Raw genomic sequence first — 17,440 nt, forward strand, 5'->3', positions numbered from 1 at the left:
TGTGGTGTGTGCGGTGTGTGTGGTGTGTATGGTTTGTGTGGTGTGCGTGGTGTGTGTGGTGTGTGTGTGTGGTGTGCGTGGTGTGCGTGGTGTGTGTGTGGTGTGTGTGGTGTGTGTATGGTGTGTGTGTGGTGTGCGTGGTGTGTGTGTGGTGTGCGTGGTGTGTGTGTGGTGTGCGTGGTGTGTGCAGTGTGCGTGGTATGGTGTGTGTGGTGTCTGTGGTGTGTGTGTGGTGTGTGTGTGGTGTGTGTGTGGTGTGTGTGGTGTGTGTGTGGTGTGTGTGGTGTGTGTATGGTGTGTGTATGGTGTGTCTATGGTGGGTGTGTTGTGAGGGAGGCAGCAGCTTTATTGGCAGAGGGAAGAGCATGTTGGTAGAAAAGTCAACTGATTCAAGGAGCTGAAAGAAATCTTACGTGGCTGAAGCAAAGGGGAAGGTAATATAAAATGAGACTGGTGAATTTGCAGAGGCCAGATCACACAAAGCCTTTGAAAAATGTGATAGTTTTCCTTAAACTTTTTTTTCCAAGTTCACTAGGAAACCATTAAGGAAACCATTAAGGCATTTTAGACAGAAGGATACTGTAACCTTATTTTCATTTGCTGTTTGTTTTTGTGGACAACAAAATAAAAATAGGAATAAAACTTGAAGCAAGAAGTCCAGGCAGAAGACTATTGTTGTAGTTTCAGTCAAGAAATAGTGAGGACTTAGATTAAGTTAGTGGTCCTCAGTCCTCCAGGGACACTTGGCAATGTCTGGAGACATTTTTGGTGGTCATGACTGGGGCTGGGGGTGGGGGCCGGTGCTGCTGGCATCTAGTGGGAGAGGCCAGGGATTCTGCAAAACATCTTACAAATTGCACATGAGAGGTCCCCACCACAAGGATTTATCCAACCCCTAATGTAAATTGCCCCAAGGTAGACAAAACCTGGACCAGGTGATGGCAGGAGAAATGGGAAAATGTAATTGGATTCAAGATGTGTGTTTAACCTGAAATTACCAGGAATTCCAAAGAAAATATATGTGGAGAGTGAGAGAAAGAAATAATCCAAAGATGGCTTTCAGATTTCTGTCTTGTGTAACATGTCATGAAAACACGTTGGATGGATAGGTACTAAAATTTCTGTCTAGTAGATAAAATCAATTGCTTAGTTTAAAATCCAGATCTACGCTTTACAAATTGGGAGTGGCAAGATACACAGGCACCTGTGTCTCAGTTTCCCCATCTATAAGGTGAGGATTACAGTGGATCTACTTCAAAGCTGTGTGATAAAGATCAACGATTCAATCATATAAGTGCTTCACACAGGGCTGCCATGTGGTCAACAGTCCAGTGTTAGTTACTTTTGTTGTTGTTACTGTAGTTAATATTATTGTTATTGTTAGAACCCAGAACTCATGCGAGCTATCAAAGTGGGGCATATGAATTCGGGAACCACCATCATAGAGATGGCTATGCCAACATAGATGACTCTTAAGGTCTTGACATGAGTGTGTAGACAGAAAATGTCTAGGACTGAACCTTTGGCCCTATCATTAGGATATTGAGGGAATGAGAAGGGTCAGGTGATGAGGTAAGGAAAGTCAGCAAAAGGAAGCATTCCAAGGAGCGGATGCTCAACTGGGTTGATAAAGAAGAGGCTAGAAAAGTAACTCTTGAATTTCAAGGTCATCAGTAACTTTGATAAAACAATTTCATTTAAGAAGTGGGGATGGAAGCCAGAATGAGTTGAAGATGAAATAGAAGATACAGGACAGAGTATGTCGGAGCTTTTCAAGAATTTTGGCTAAGAAGAGCAGAACTGGTGGAGGACTGTTAAGTTAATGGAGGATGGGAGTTTTTCTCTTTGTTTTTTAAGGTAAATACTATTACATTATATCTATGTAGTGATGGGAATAACATGGTAGAAGAGAGATACATTAGAAATATAGAAAGGAGATGAGTAAAGTATCCTTGATAAAATGAGAGAAGACAGAAAGAGTGGCCCTTGGTTAGGGCCACTTTGTGCTCTGAAACAGGAAGTTTGGAGAAGAGGGACAGCATGTAGACAGGATTGTAGCTTTTATGTTATGTTAGGGAAATAAAGGTTGTGCATGTCTGGCCACTTTTATTAGTGAAGTTTGTGGGGAGGAACCCCAGAAATAAGGAAAGGAAGACAGTGTGTTTTGAATACTAAATAGTCACCTTGGAAACTGGGAAGGCCAGACTTCTATTCAAAAAGTGGTAGGATTACTAGATATCTTTTAAAATTGTGATCATGAATTTATAGTGAAACCAGTGAACTGCATTCTTTGATTTTTCTCCTGCAATGTCCAATTGTTCACATATAAGCATAGAGAAGGCAGAAGATAGAAAGCTGGATTCGTTCAGGAGTTTGAGCTGTGTCAAGTGAATAGGACAAAGGATGAGACAAGGAAGTTTGAGAGTAGTTGCAAGAGAGATTAAAATGGTGGGCCATGAAATCTAAGCTAGGATAAGATGGGATGTGAATAAAGGAAAGAGCTGCTGAGTAGGGAGGGAGTGGTGGGGAATAAAAGGTTTGTCTCTGAGATAAAGTATGATATCCCAAATAGAGGAGGTGAGATGGAAGGTAAGAGGTGATGGTCAGAAAGAGTGACATTGACAGATTTCAAAGGTGGTATACTCTCTGGTGATGACAGCGAAAAGATGGGTGGGTGGCTGAGGTGGGGTGGAGGGGTGGTCATTGGTCATGAGGGATTCAAGGAACCAAGGAACTAGGAACAGGGTAACTGTCCACCTGAAAGTTGCGTCGCTGAGACTAACAATGGGATTTGACTTAGAGAGGAAGGCAGAGGTTTACATCCTCAGAAAACAAGGTATGGCCAGAAATACTGAGAGATAGAGAGACAGAGAAAGGCAAAGAGAGAAAGAGAGGGACAGAGAGAGAGAAAATAGCATGACAGCATACATCTTAAAGGGACAGGTGGGAGGGCTTCCCTGGTGGCACAGTGGTTAAGAATCCAAAAAAAAAAAAAAGAATCCGCCTGCCAATGCAGGGGACACAGGTTCGAGCCCTGGTCCAGGAAGATCCCGCATGCCGCAGAGCAGCTAAGCTTATGAGCCACAACTACTGAGCCCACGTACCGCAACTACTGAAGGCCACTAATCTAGAGCCGGTGCTCCGCAACAAGAGAAGCCACCACAATGAGAAGCCCGAGCACCGCAACGAAGAGTAGCCCCTGCTCAACGCAACTAGAGAAAAGCCTGCGCGCAGCACCCAAGACCCAATGCAGCCAAAAGTAAAATAAAAATTTTAGAAAAGGACAGGTGGGAACAACGGGATGCTTCCTTCCCTCTTTGACCTGAAGTATGAGGGGTATAAGTGAACAAAATCTCTGGGTGAGAGACCTGGAGGTGAGTGGTGGACTCACAGGCTGCCAGCCCCAGTAGGGTAACAAGTGTTCAGAGAAGAGGTCGTGCCACCTTCAAGCCCCATCTGCACACAGCAAAATCTGTTACACAATATGAGGTCCAAGCCTGCATGGTCAAAGCTTCTTCACTCCCATCTCCCCACCCCCCTAATTCCAGTGCAGAGGGAGGATTTTCAAAAGTGTGAAGACTAAAAATAACCAGAGAGCAAGCCAATGAAATGTTATGACTGGTTTAAACAAAAACCCACACTTAGCACCAATGTGGATTAGGTGGAGGCTGCTTTTATGAAATCCACATTGTTTTAAGAGCATCCCCACAACCCAACCCCCCCGTCCAGCATTCAGGTTCAAAACATACTTTTAAGTTTTGTTTTAAATACTCTAGACTCAAAATGCCTTATAGGCATTGTCAGAAAAAGTGAAGTTGTCCAATTAACCTCATGTTCTTTGTGGCCTTTTATATCTGATCCTCATATTATGAACACCCCAAAACTGTTCAGGGCAGTGGTCCAAGATAAGGGATAGCACTGCAATAACGGTTAACATTTAGTGAATGCTGCCTCCATCTCAGGCATTGTGCTAGGTAATATACTTTCATTATTGCATTTAATGTTCACAAAACCTTTATGGGTTTTTAATCCCATTTTACAAATGGGGAAAATAAGACACTGAAAAGGTAAGTGACTTGTCCAAGGTCACCAGCCATAAGGGGTAGAGATGAGAAAGTCTGGAGAGTTCGCACTTTTAACCAGCTGGCTATACTCCCACATACTGGAAATACACTGTGCTTGTCGTTCAGAGCAGACATCACTGGTCAATTACAGAACAATCCCACCAAGCTTGATCCCTAATCCATTGCTCTAGTAGCTCCTATCAGTTGATAAATGTTGGCAATCTCTCTGCTGAAGTGATAGGAAATCTCTCTGCTCTTCCCTCCATAGACCCTTCTCCTTTGCTTGCTCCTATTCTCTTTGAACCTTGTCTTTGCCTTACTCCCAAGTTTGCATCGACTTTGACTTTGGTCCTTTACACTTAGCATATGGTCTTGGTCTCTTTCAAGTCTGACTCAGGCTGAGACTTGCCCCCAGGTCCCTCTTGCCCTTTGTCTGGTTCCTCTTCATCCCCACCCCATGATGAGCTGTCTCAGCTATTTGGTCAGGGTTGGACGAGGCATCTGAGGGGCAATACGCATGACAGAAGAGGAGAAGTCTCAGTGCAGATTCATCCTCCAAATCCTGAGCTCTGAGCCCACTATAGAAATTTCTGCGTGAACCGTATAGATACAGAGCTTTAGACATGGTGTCACATTCTGAAGATCCTACAGTTGGAAATATACCACTGAATTACACTGTCCATGTTTTTTTAAATGACCCCAACTTCCCCCCCACCCAGTTTTAGTCAACTGAATCAGAAACACAGAAAAATATTTTAATTTTGGAGGAAAAACTTAGATATTTGTTGTGCATCAAAAATGCTCATTGGGAGGACTTCCCTGATGGTCCAGCGATTAAGACTCTGTGCTTCCACTGCAGGGGGTGCGGGCTCGATCCCTAGTCAGGGAACTAAGATCCCACACGCCGCGCGGTGCAGCCAAAAAAACACACAATAAAACAAAAAACTAATTGGGGGCTTGAAAAGTAGTGGCTCCTAACCAGCTGTGTAATGCTGGAAAATCATTTAGCCTTTGTGAGGTGTGTTTGATCTGTAAAGGGTGACAATTAAATGTTGGATCTCTCAGGTCCCTTTCAGACACAGCAGTGTGTGGCAATGTAGCCTGTGTTTCAGAGGCTGTTGCTGTCTGCTTTGCAGGGCTACTAACTGCTGGCAGTGTCTCCCCAGTTACTCCCAAAAGTCACCAGGAGGTGCCCCACAAGTACACGTTCTGTCAGTTTCCACAGGTCAGATGACACTCTTTCCTCTTTTGAACGTGCCCTCTATTCGCCCTCTCTAGTGCTATTGTCTCTGTTGTTCCCTGAGTTGCCGCATCTGTGGGGTGTAAAGTCTATTGCCCGTCACCACCATCACAGCCATGGGGTATTAATGTCCTTGTGATGCCAAAGCTCTTTCAGGATTTGTACACTCCTGTGTTGAGACCTGAAGCAAGACTGCCAAACTCCACCACTGACATCTGAACCCTGGGAGCACTTGCTAAGAGGCATTGTCAAGTCACTGTGAAAACTTTGGAGACACCACTCAAATTCTGGACAGCGTGTCAGACTCTATTTCCACAAAGAATATCACGAGTTGGTTGAACACCCAAGACCCACAAAATATAGGACTGATCTAATCCGTCCCTGAAAGCCATTGAGACAAACCCATTATCTGAGAAGCCATGACAAGTTATACTTAGAAGCCCAGTGAGTCACAGCTCATGGGAGTTAGCTCAGAAGCTCTCACTCATAAAATGACACACCAGTTTGACGTCTGCTGAGGCTCATCCCAGGTGTCAGAATTCAGCCTCATACAAGGACCAAGAGAATACATTAGAGACGAGTAATATTCATGGAGCACAAGGACTTCATGCTGGGTCTGGCCTCACTATGAAGACAGGGCATCAGACACAGGAAGTCCAAAAAAGTGATACAATTTTTACTAGGAAAAAATTTCCCTTCACCACACACAGTTTCTCTTTAATTTTTCTTAAGGTGGTACAGTTGCTAATTTCAGCCCTTTACATACTTTCCCAGCAGTGAATTTAATTTATGACTTTACTGTACATCCTTCCAGGCCCAGTGGACTCAGAAAGAATATGAACTTTAAAATCCCAGCTCCCTTACCTACTTGCTGGCTGTGTGACCAGGAACAAGACTGTCAACTTTCTAAACCTTAATCCCCTTATTTATAAAATGAAGTTTTTAGGAGGATTAAGAAACAATATCTTTTAATGCAAAGCACCTGGCTCAGGATCCTACATATGACGGGTGTTCAATCAGTGTCACTTTCCTTCCTTCCCAGTAGAAGTTATCAGATGATACTAGCTTCAGGTCTTCTACCAGGCACAGAACACACCCTTCAAAGTGTTAATGCCATTTCATTTCAGCAGACACCTTGTCTCAGGAAAGCCATTAAAAACCCCCAAAGTACTATATTTTTCTCCTGGTAAGTAGCTCACTTCCCACAACTTCCCACAACTTTATATTAAGTAAGCCCAACAAATGAGTCACACTAGTTACAGAAGCAAATTTGGGAGCCACACCCAAAACACAGGCATTTTGACTTTTCAGAGGAAGCTGTCAGTACCACCAAAAAGAGGGCTCAGGGGACCCACAGTTAGGAAACCCCAAATTCCCAGGCTACTTCTGAATTCATATGCAAACCAAAACCCTTAGTTCCTCATTTTTTTTTTTTGGTGAATTTCTATCCACAGTATTTAATGACAGCTGAGAGTCGCTGAACAATATTCAAATTTCTGCTGAATTTTCTGCTTTGTAGCGGGGTGGTGTGAGGGGTACAGGGGGATATATCAAGATGGCCCAATCACTTTTTAAATGAGCAATACCAAATTAAATTTAAAACAACATCCTACTTACTGGGTCCTTATTTACGTTTTGGTAGAGTAGAAAGTGATTATTTACTTTTTGAAAACATCTACCATTGCATTTAAAGTATGATTTTGATATTCATGAAAAATTTCAAGAGTTTATCCATTGTGTGAAAGTATAATGATTTGTATAAAAGTAAAAAAAGAAAAAGAAAAAGAAAGATAAAGGAAGCCTGTCATTTGTCAAGGACATAGGTGATTAAAAAATTTGCACTTGAGATATAAATACTCCAAGACTGTAGAAAGCAAGGGTGTGGTGATTGGATTTAAACTACCTGTGTCTTGCAGAAATCCTATCCAAGGAATTAACATAAAATTGGTGTAGAACTATTGAAAGCCCTCTTCCAAAATCCAGAGTACATGGGCCTCCTGCTGAAGACAAGCTCACAACATCAAAAGCAGTAAAATGAAAAACTATGTGAGTAAATAAGCTACCATAGGAGTCATAAGGCACCATAAACAAAAAGTTAGCCTCCTAGGAGCTGGACCTAGTAGAACAATCTAAAAGAGACAACAAAGCAAGTATGTTTCAAACAATTAAGAAGTTTTAAGAAGTGCAGGGGAGGATGAACTATGATCCAAAGTGAAAGAAGAGGACAGTAAAATAAGACACATTGACAAAGAACAGAAAGAAAATGCAGTCAAGAAAATAAAGAATTAATAGAAGGCTAGACAACGCTGCTGAGAAAATTAGTGAATTGTGAGATAAAACTGAGGAAACTGCTTAGACTGTATCACAGAGAACAGGTGGCAAATACAAATGAACAGATAGAAAATATGGAGGGTAGATTGAGAAAATCCAGCAGATATAAAATCGGGCTGCTATGTTGTACAGTTCTAAAGGTTACTCTTCACAAGGTGTCCAACATAAATGGTGTTGCTTGAATTTTTACATGTCATCCTTTATTTGATAGGAATTCAAGAAGATAAGACTAGAGAATATAGGATAAAGTGATAATTTGAAAAAGATAATAAATAAGAAATTTCCAAAATTGAAGAAAATCACAAGTTCTCAGTTCTCAGACAGAACAAGTACAGAAGAGTCCTGGATAGTATAAATAAAAATAAATTCACACCTAAACAATTTGTGAGGAAAATAAAAAACACCAAAGACAATGAAAAACAACCAGAAATAAACAAGATTACTTGAAAAGTAATGAACAGTCAAAATGACAATACTTTTTATCAGCAACAATGCATGCCATAGAACAATGAAATCATTATCTTTAAAGTGCTGAGGCAACAGTTCTGTCATTTAAAAATTCTAAACCAAGATATGTTTTCATTCAACAATAAAGTATGATTTATTCACACAAAGGAAGCTCACAATGGAGAGAGCCTCATAATACATTCTTAAATAGAAAATAAACAAAAGCAAAAGGTGCTTTTGTGTTAGGAAGGGGGAAAAGTAAGTATATACTTCAATTCATAGTAATGGTATATAAAACACTGGAACACTACCCCAAGGAATAAATATAATTGGTTACCTGTGGAGGAATGTAGGAAATGAATTGATGAGGATAAAAGTGAGAGCAAACTTCTCACTGATTATACCACTGATTACCCCTTTAACATTTTTGTTTAATGGGCAAATTCCTAAAACACAAAACCTACCAAGACTGAATCATGAAGAAATAGAAAATCTGAACAGACTTATAATAACTAGAAAGGAGACTGAATTCGTGACAAAAAAAAACTCTTAAAGAGAAGTCCAGGACCAGATGATTTCATTGGTAAGTTCTACAAAACACTGAAAGAAGAATTAACATTAATCTTTCTCAAACTCTTCCAAAAACCAGAAAAGGAGGAAACACTTTCAAACTCATTTGTGGACAGCATTATTCTGATATCAAAACTAGATAAATCACTATAAGAAAAGAAAACTACAGACCAATATCCCTGGTGAATACTGATACAAAAGTCCTCAACAAAATATGAGGAAACTGAATTCAACAGCATGTTACAAGGATTTTACACTAGGACCAGTGGGATTTATTTCTGGAGTATAAAGGTGGTTCAACACATGAAAAACAATGAATGTAATCCATCACACCAACAGAATAAAGAAAAAAATCCACATGATCATTTCAAATGTTGTAGAAAAAACCTTTGACAAAATTCAGCACGCTTTCATGACAAAGAAAACATTCTCAAGGAAGTAGGAACAGAAAAAAACTACTTCAACATAATAAGGGCCATATATAAAAATCCCACAGATAGCATCATATTAAATGGTGAAAGACTAAAAGTATTTCTTGTAAGGTCGGCAACAAGACAAGGATGCCCACTTTTGCCACTTTTATTTGACATAATACTAGAATTCCTGGCTAGAACAATTGGACAAGAAAAAGAAATAAAAGGCATCCAAACTGGAAAGGAAGAAGTAAAATTATCTCCATTTGCAGATGACATGATCTTTTACGTAAAACCCCTAAAAATCACGCACACATAGACACACATCTGTTAGAACTAACAAACAAATTCAGCAAAGCTGTAGGATACAAAATTAACACACATCTCTGGTAACCAAGATGGCAGAGTAGGAAGTGAGCTCACCTACTCCCATGGGCCCACCAAAATTACAACTATTTACAGAGCGCTATCTATGAAAATGACCTACAGAAAAAAACTAGCAGAAAAGATCTTCCACAACTAAAAATATAAAAAGGAACAACAATGAGATGGGTAGGAGGGGCAGAGATGCAATATAGTCAAGACCCATCCCCTCTGGTAGGCAACCCACAAATGGGAGGATAATTACAACTGCAGAGGTTCTCCTCAAGGAGTGAGGGGTCTGAGTCCCACGTTGGACTCCCCAGCCCCGGGCTCCTGCACCAGGAATATAAGGCCCCAGAACATTTGGCTTTGAAGGCCAGTGGGAATTATTTTCAGTAGAGCCAGAGGGCTGTGGGAAACAGAATCCACTCTTAAAGGGCACAAACAAAATCTGACATGCTCTGAAACCAAGGGCAGAAGTAATGTGAAAGGAGCCTTGGTCAGAGTGACCTGCTGATCTTGGGGAGCCTCAAGAAGGGGTAGGAGGCAACTGGGACTCCCACTGGGGACATGCATGCTGGCAGCAGCCATTTTTGAGAGTTCATTTTAGTGAGAACACTAGTACTGGTAAGCACCATTTTGGAATCCTCCCTGTAGCTTATTAGCACTAGGACCTGGCCTTGCCCACCAGCCAGTAGGCACCAGTCCTGAGACACCCCAGGCCAAGCAGCTAGCCAGACAGGGAAACAGTCCCATCCACGAGCAGGCCAGTTTCCATAGCAGGCCAGTTTCCTGAGCCCCCAACAACCCCGGGGACATGGCCTTACCAACCAGTGGGCTGACACCAGCTCCAGGACGCTCAGGACCCCACAGTCAGCATGTCAGGAATTGGCCTCGCGTACCAGCAGGATGATACTAGCTTCAGGACCCCCAGACTTGCAGCCAGCTACCCCAGGACCCGGCTCTGCCTATCAGCGGGCCAGAACTAGCCCCATGACCCCTAGTGCTCCACAGCCCTGCCCAACAATGAGCTAGCCTCAGGACCAGGACTCTCAGGGCCATGCAGCCAGCTGTGCCAGGACTTGGCCCAACCCATCAGAAGCAGGCAGCCTCTGCATTAGGCAGGGACTAGCAACCAGCCAGACCAGGGGCCAGTCACACCTACCAGCGTGCCCACAGTAGTCAGTCCACCACAACAGAAGGGTCATACAGTCCACTTAGAGGGCATTCTTAGTGCATATAGCTCTGGTGACCAAAGGGGAGTGCATTGATGGGCCCCATAAAATATCTTCTACATAAAGCCACTTCTCCAAGATTATAAAGTGTAACCAACCTACCAAATACATAGAAATAAAAACAGAGAATTAGGCAAAATGAGGCAACAGCTGAATATGTTCCAAATCGAGGAACAAGATAAAATCACAGAAGAAGAGCTAAGTGAAGTGGAGATAAGCAATCTTCCCAATAGAGTTCAAGGTAACAATCATAAAGATGCTTTACAAACTTGGGAGAAGAATGGATGAACCCAGTGACAAGTTTAACAAAAAGAAAATATAAAGAAGAACCAAACAGAGCTGAAGCATACAGCAACAAATAAAAATACACTACAAGGAATCAACAGTAGAATACAGAGGAACAAATCAGAAAACTGGAAGTGAGAGTAGTGGAAATCACTCAAGCTGAACAGAAAAAAAGAAAAAAGAATTTAAAAAAATTTGAACAGTTTAAGAGACCTCTGGGACAACATCAAGCACACTAACATTCACATTATAGGGGTCTCCAGAAGGATAAGAGAGAAAAAGGGCAGAGAACAAATTTGAAGACATAATAGTTGAAAAGCTCCCTCACCTGGGAAAGGAAACAGACATCCATGTCCAGGAAGCACAGAGAATCCCAAACAGGATCAACCCAAAGAGGACCACACCAAGATGCATTGTAATTAAAATGAGAAAAATGAAAGAGAGAATCTTAAAAGCAGCAAGGGAAAAGTAACTAGTTATGTATAAGGGAACTCCCATAACACTATCAGCTAGCTGGCTTTTCAGCAGAAACTCTGCAGGCCAGAAGGGAGTGGCACAATATATTTATAGTGATGAAAGGAAAAAAACCTGCAACTAAAAATACTCTACCAGGCAAGGCTATCATTCAGATTTTATGGAAAGATCAAGTTTTACAGACAAGCAAAATTTAAAAGAGTTCAGCACCACCAAATCAGCTTTACAAGAAGTGTTAAAGGGATTTCTCTAAGAAGAAAAGAAAAAGCCACAAGTAGATATATAAAAATTACAAAAGGAAAAATCTCATTGGTAAAGGCAAATATACAGTAAAGGTAGTAGACAAACCACTTATAAAGCTAGTAGGCAGGTTAAAAGGCAAAAGTAGTAAAATCATCTATATCCACAATAAGTAGTTAAGGGATACACACACACAAAATATGTAAAATATGATATCAAAAACATTACATGTGGGGGTGAGGGGAGTGAAAATGCAAGGTTGTTAAAATGTGTTCAAACTTAAGAGATCAGCAACTTAAAACACACACACACACCCCTCATGGTAACACAAATCAAAAATCTATAATAGATACACAGACAAAAAAGAGAAAGGAATCCAAACATAAAGCTAAAGATAGTAATCAAATCTAAAGGGAAGAGAGCAAAAGATGAAGAAACAGAAAAGAACTACAAAAACCACCTCAAAACAAATAACAAAATGGCAAGAAGTATATATTTGTCAATGATAACTTTAAATGTAAATGAACTAAATGCTACAATAAAAAGGCATAGAGTGGCTGAATGGATACAAAACCAAGATCCATCTATATGTTGTCTGCAAGAGAGTCACTTCAGATCTAAAGACACACAAAGACTGAAAGTGAGGAAGGGGATGGAAAAAGGTATTCCATGCAAATGGCAACAAAAATAAAGATGGGATAGCAATACTTATCTCAGACAAAGTAGACTTTAAAACAAAGACTGTAACAAGAGACAAAGAAGGACATTTCATAATTATCAAGGGATCAATCCAAGAAGAAGAAATAACAATTGTAAATATATATGCACCCAACATAGAAACTTCTAAATACATAAAGCAAATATTTACAGACATAAAAGGAGAAACTGACAGTAACACAATATAACAAGGGACTTTAACGCCCCACTTATATCAATGGACAGATCATCCAGACATAAAATTAATAAGGCAACCCTGGCCTTAAACAACACATTAGAGCAGATGAACTTAATAGATACATATAGAACATTCCATCCCAAAGCAGCAGAATACACATTCTTTTCAAGTGCACATGGAACATTCTCCAGGATAGATCACGTGCTAGGACACAAAACAAGCCTCAGTAAATTTAAGAAAATTGAAATCATATCAAGCATCTTTTCTGACCACAAAACTGTGAGACTAAAAATCAACTACAGGAAAAAAACTTCAAAGACACAAACACATAGAAGCTAAACAAAATGCTACTACTAAACAATCAATGGGTCATTGAATAAATCAAAGACGAAATAAAAAAATACTTGGAGACAAATGAAAATAAAAACACAATGATACAAAATCTGTGGGGCACAAGAAAAGTTCTAAAAGGGAAGTTTATAGTGATGCAAGCCTGCCTCAGGAAACAAGAAAAATGTCAAATAAAAGAAATGAGTGGAAGAAGAACAAGAAGCAGGAAAAAATTAAGTGGGAAACAATGATTTAAAACAAATCATGATCTTGACACATTTGAGATCCCGTTTCAGAAGATGCTGCCAAAACATAGAGGTCAGAGAGGCTTTGTGCCAGTATAAGGGTGACTTGGAGCAAGAGGTTGAGGAGAGAATGGTCCAAGTAACAATCCTGCTGACCCAGAGAATGACCAACAGCCCATCCCCATCTGCAGGGTGACTTGACTGTACAGCATTTGAGGCTACACTGAGAAGGGTTTTGATTTTCCTTTTTTTATCCCTAAGGAAAAATAATTTTCAGGAAAAGTATTCTTCTGATAACTTTCGTCACTGAACTTAATAATTGACTTTAAAATTTCAAATAGAAGAAGTAATAAGGACTTCTAGATTTGGGTGGAGAACCCATAATGTGAACTTACCATTAAAATAACCATGAAGAGAATAATACTCAGCAATTTCAGATTGGAGGTTACCTGGGATGGGATGGAGTGGGAAAGAACCTGTCTATACCTAAGACTCCAACTGACTCGGTTGTTATTTTTAAGGTGTTCTGTAAAAGGATGATCCTTCACACTTTTTTTGCTTGGAATATTTCATAACTTTTTACTTTTTTGAGGATTAATTTATGTGCAGTAAAGAACAAAAATCTTAGCTGTCCAAATTGGTGAATTTTTATATAAGTATACTTCAGTGTAATCCACTCATAGCAAAATATAGAACATTTCCAACTCCAAAAAAAGGGGAAAAATACCCCCAAATCACTCACAAAAATCAGTTTCATTTCTATATACTAAAAAGGAATTTCAAAGGAAATGAAAACAATTCCATTTACAATAGCATCTAAAAGAATAAAATACTTAGGAATAAACTTAACCAAGGAGGCAAAAGATTTATACACTGAAAATTACAAAATGTTGCTGAAAGAAATAAAAAAACACCAAAAAGTGGAAAGACATTCAGTGTTCACAGATTAGAAGACTTAACATTGTTAAGATGTAAATACTATCCAAAGTGATCTATAGGTGCAATGCAATTGCTCTCAAAATCCCAAAGATATATTTTCCAGAAATAGAAAAATCCATCTTAAAATTCATATGGAATCTCAAAGGACCCTGGAGAGCCGAAACAAACTTGAAAAAGAAGAACAATGCTGGAGGCCTCACAATTCCTGATTTCCAACTCAGTGATCAATAGTGTGGTTCAGGCATACAGACAGACATTTGACTAGTTTAATAGAATAGAGAGCCCAGAAACACTCACACATATGGTCAAATGATTTTTGACAAGGGTGCCCAGACCATATAGGGGGAGGACAGTGGTTTCAATCCATGGTGCTGGGACAACTGGATTTCCACATGCAAAAGAATGAAGTTGGACCTTATCTTACACCACCTGCAAAAAAATAACTCAAAGACCTAAATATGAGAGCAAACTGTAAAACTCTTAGAACAAAACATAAAAGAAAATCTTCCTGACATTGGATTTGGCCATGATTTCTTAGATATAACATTAAAGGCACAGACAACTAAGGAAAACATAAATAAATTGGACTACATCCAAATTTAAAACTTCTCTGCATCAAAGGACACAATCAACAGAGAAGGCAACCCACTGAATGGGAGACAATATTTGCAAGTCATATATCTGATAAGGTGTTAAGATGCAGAATATACAAAAAATGTCCATGATTCAATAACAAAGAGACAAACAACCCAATTAAAAGAATAGGCAGAGGACTTGAATAGACATTTCTCTAAAGAAGATATAAAAACTGCCAACAAGTACATGAAAAGATGCTCAAAATCACTAATCATTGGGGAAATGCAAATCAAAACCACAATGAGATACCACTTCACATCCATTAGGATGCTGCTACAAAAACAAAACAAAATAGAAAAGAGCAACTGTTGGCAAGGATGTGGAGACATTGTAACCCTGTGTGCTGTTGGTGGGAATGTAAAATGGTGCAGTCACTATGGAAGCTGACATGCCAGTTCCTCAAAAAGTTAAAAACAGAATTACCATATGATCTAGCAATTTCACTTCTGGGTATATACCTAAAACAATTGAAAGCAGAGAATCAAGGAGATATGTGTACACCTATGTTCATAGCAACATTATTATCAACATTCAAAAGATGGAAGCAATGTGTCTATGGATGAATGAATTGATAATGAAAATGTGGTATATACATGCAATAGAATATTATTCAGTCTTAACAAGGAAGGAAATTCTGACACATGCTACAACATGGATGAACCTTGAGGACATTATGCTAAGTGAAATAATCATACAGTCATTAAAGAACAAATACTGTATGATTCCGCTTATACGAGATACTTTGAGTACTCAGAATGTATTGAGACATAAAGCAGAATGATGGTTGCAAAGGGCTGGAGGAAGGGGAGAATATGGAGTTGTTCAATCAGTACAGAGTTTCAGTTTTGCACAATGAAGAGCTCTGAAGATGGTTGGTGGTGATAGTTGCACAACAATGAGAATGTACTTAATACCACGGAACAGTATGCTTAAAAATGGTTAAAACGGAAAATTTTATGCTAGGTGTATTTTACCATCACTTGCAAAATTATCCAAGTATTCTCCACAGAAAAGTAATTCAAGAAGTAGAGATTAAACTAAAAGGTCAAAATGAAGTATTTATACACATATGGAAAAATTTTGTTTGCTTTTATTAAAAAGCATTTAATAAAGAACATCTTTGAAAATTTACAACATGGCACAGGAAATAGATGTTCCTTGTAGAAAATTAAAAAAATATGGGCAAACAAAAATGAGAAAATACATTAAAAAATTACCCATAGTGCCATCCAAAGGTAACTTAACTATGGCTAACATTTTGGTGTATATCCATTAAATATATATATATACACACACACACGTCTGTGTGCATGCACACACACATATATCATATACATATGTATATGCATACTATTGAGTAGGCAGCTGGTTCAGCATCTCCCGGGAGCCTTTGAAAATGCGGATTTCTGCATTTTCTCCATCACTCATGGAGATTTGGGATCAGTGTTTGTTTAAAATATTCCAGGTGATTCCCACACTCTGGTTTGTAGGATCTACTTTAAGACAAACTTTTCTTTTCAGACAAGAAAACAGAGTCAATGGAACCGACCTTTTCTTTTTTTCTGCTGGGTGTTCTACATGACTACTGTCCTTCATCAAGTGTCTTGCTTCAGAAGTGCCCTGGTTATCCCATTGCCTTTGCTCCCTTTTGAGGACTGCTTTCAGGATGCATAGTATTCTTTTAATTGCCCTCAAAAGTAGGATGACAACACACTTTAGAGAGGAGAAAGGAGTGTTAAAATAATTTGTTACATAGTTTTGAAATATTTATTGACTGAGAAAAGTTTTGTTATATTGATAGAATGACAACTCCTGTTCAAAAATATTTTCAAAAATTATTTCTAATAAACTGAAAGTAACATGTATCCATGTATATTTATGCAAAAACTTTAAATGTCTAAATATTGATTATATGACCATTAAAAATAATAATTAGAATAGTAATTCTTGGTACATAACCTTGTTCTTCAATCAGTTTCTTAGTGATTTTTATCCTTTAAGATATATATTTTTTATTGAAGTATAGTTGATTTATATTATTCTCAGGAGTATAACATAGTGATTTGATATTTTTATAGATTATACTCCATTTAAAATACTAAAATTATTATAAAATATTGGTTATATTCACTGTGCTGCACATTATATCTTTGGTTTTTTTTGTTTTTTTTTTTGCGGTACGCGGGCCTCTCACTGTTGTGGCCTCTCCCGTTGCAGAGCACAGGCTCCGGACGCGCAGGCCCAGCGGCCATGGCTCACGGGCCCAGCCACTCCGCGGCATGTGGGATCTTCCCAGACCGGGGCACGAACCCATGTCTCCTGCATCGGCAGGCGGACTCTCAACCACTGCGCCACCAGGGAAGCCCCTATCTTTGTATTTTATTAATATTTTATACCTAGAAGTTTGTACCTCTTGACTCCCTTCCTCTGTCTTGCCCCTCCCCCCAACTCCTCTCCCCTCTGGTAACCACTAGTTTGTTCTCTATCTGTGAGTGTTTCTGTTTTGTTATATTCAATCTTTCGTTTTACTTTTTAGATTTCACATATAAGTGAAAATACAGTCTCTGTCTGGCTTATTTCACTAAGCATAATACCCTCCAGGTCCATTCATGTTGCTGCAGATGGCAAAATTTCGTTCTTTTTTATGGCTGAGTAATATTCACAGCAAAACTGAGCAGAAGGTGTAGAGACTGCCCTTATACCTCCTGCCCCCTGCCACATGCACAACTCTCC

General features: G+C 39.4%; 1 long non-coding RNA gene across 1 annotated transcript in view; it reads right to left on the reverse strand.

The window, feature by feature from the left end:
• Positions 1-16,462, reverse strand: part of LOC113624834 (uncharacterized) — a 25,248-nt gene extending 8,786 nt beyond the window's left edge. Inside the window, exon 1 of the long non-coding RNA XR_003434478.1 lies at positions 16,257-16,462. This is a non-coding gene — a long non-coding RNA (uncharacterized LOC113624834). The remainder of the gene's footprint in view (positions 1-16,256) is intronic.
• Between the last annotated feature and the right edge of the window lie 978 nt (positions 16,463-17,440).

Source organism: Aethalodelphis obliquidens, unplaced genomic scaffold (genome assembly GCF_003676395.1).
Source record: "Aethalodelphis obliquidens isolate GAN/ISIS:26980383/991018 unplaced genomic scaffold, ASM367639v1 scaffold14, whole genome shotgun sequence".
In the NCBI taxonomy this organism is placed as follows: domain Eukaryota; kingdom Metazoa; phylum Chordata; class Mammalia; order Artiodactyla; family Delphinidae; genus Aethalodelphis; species Aethalodelphis obliquidens.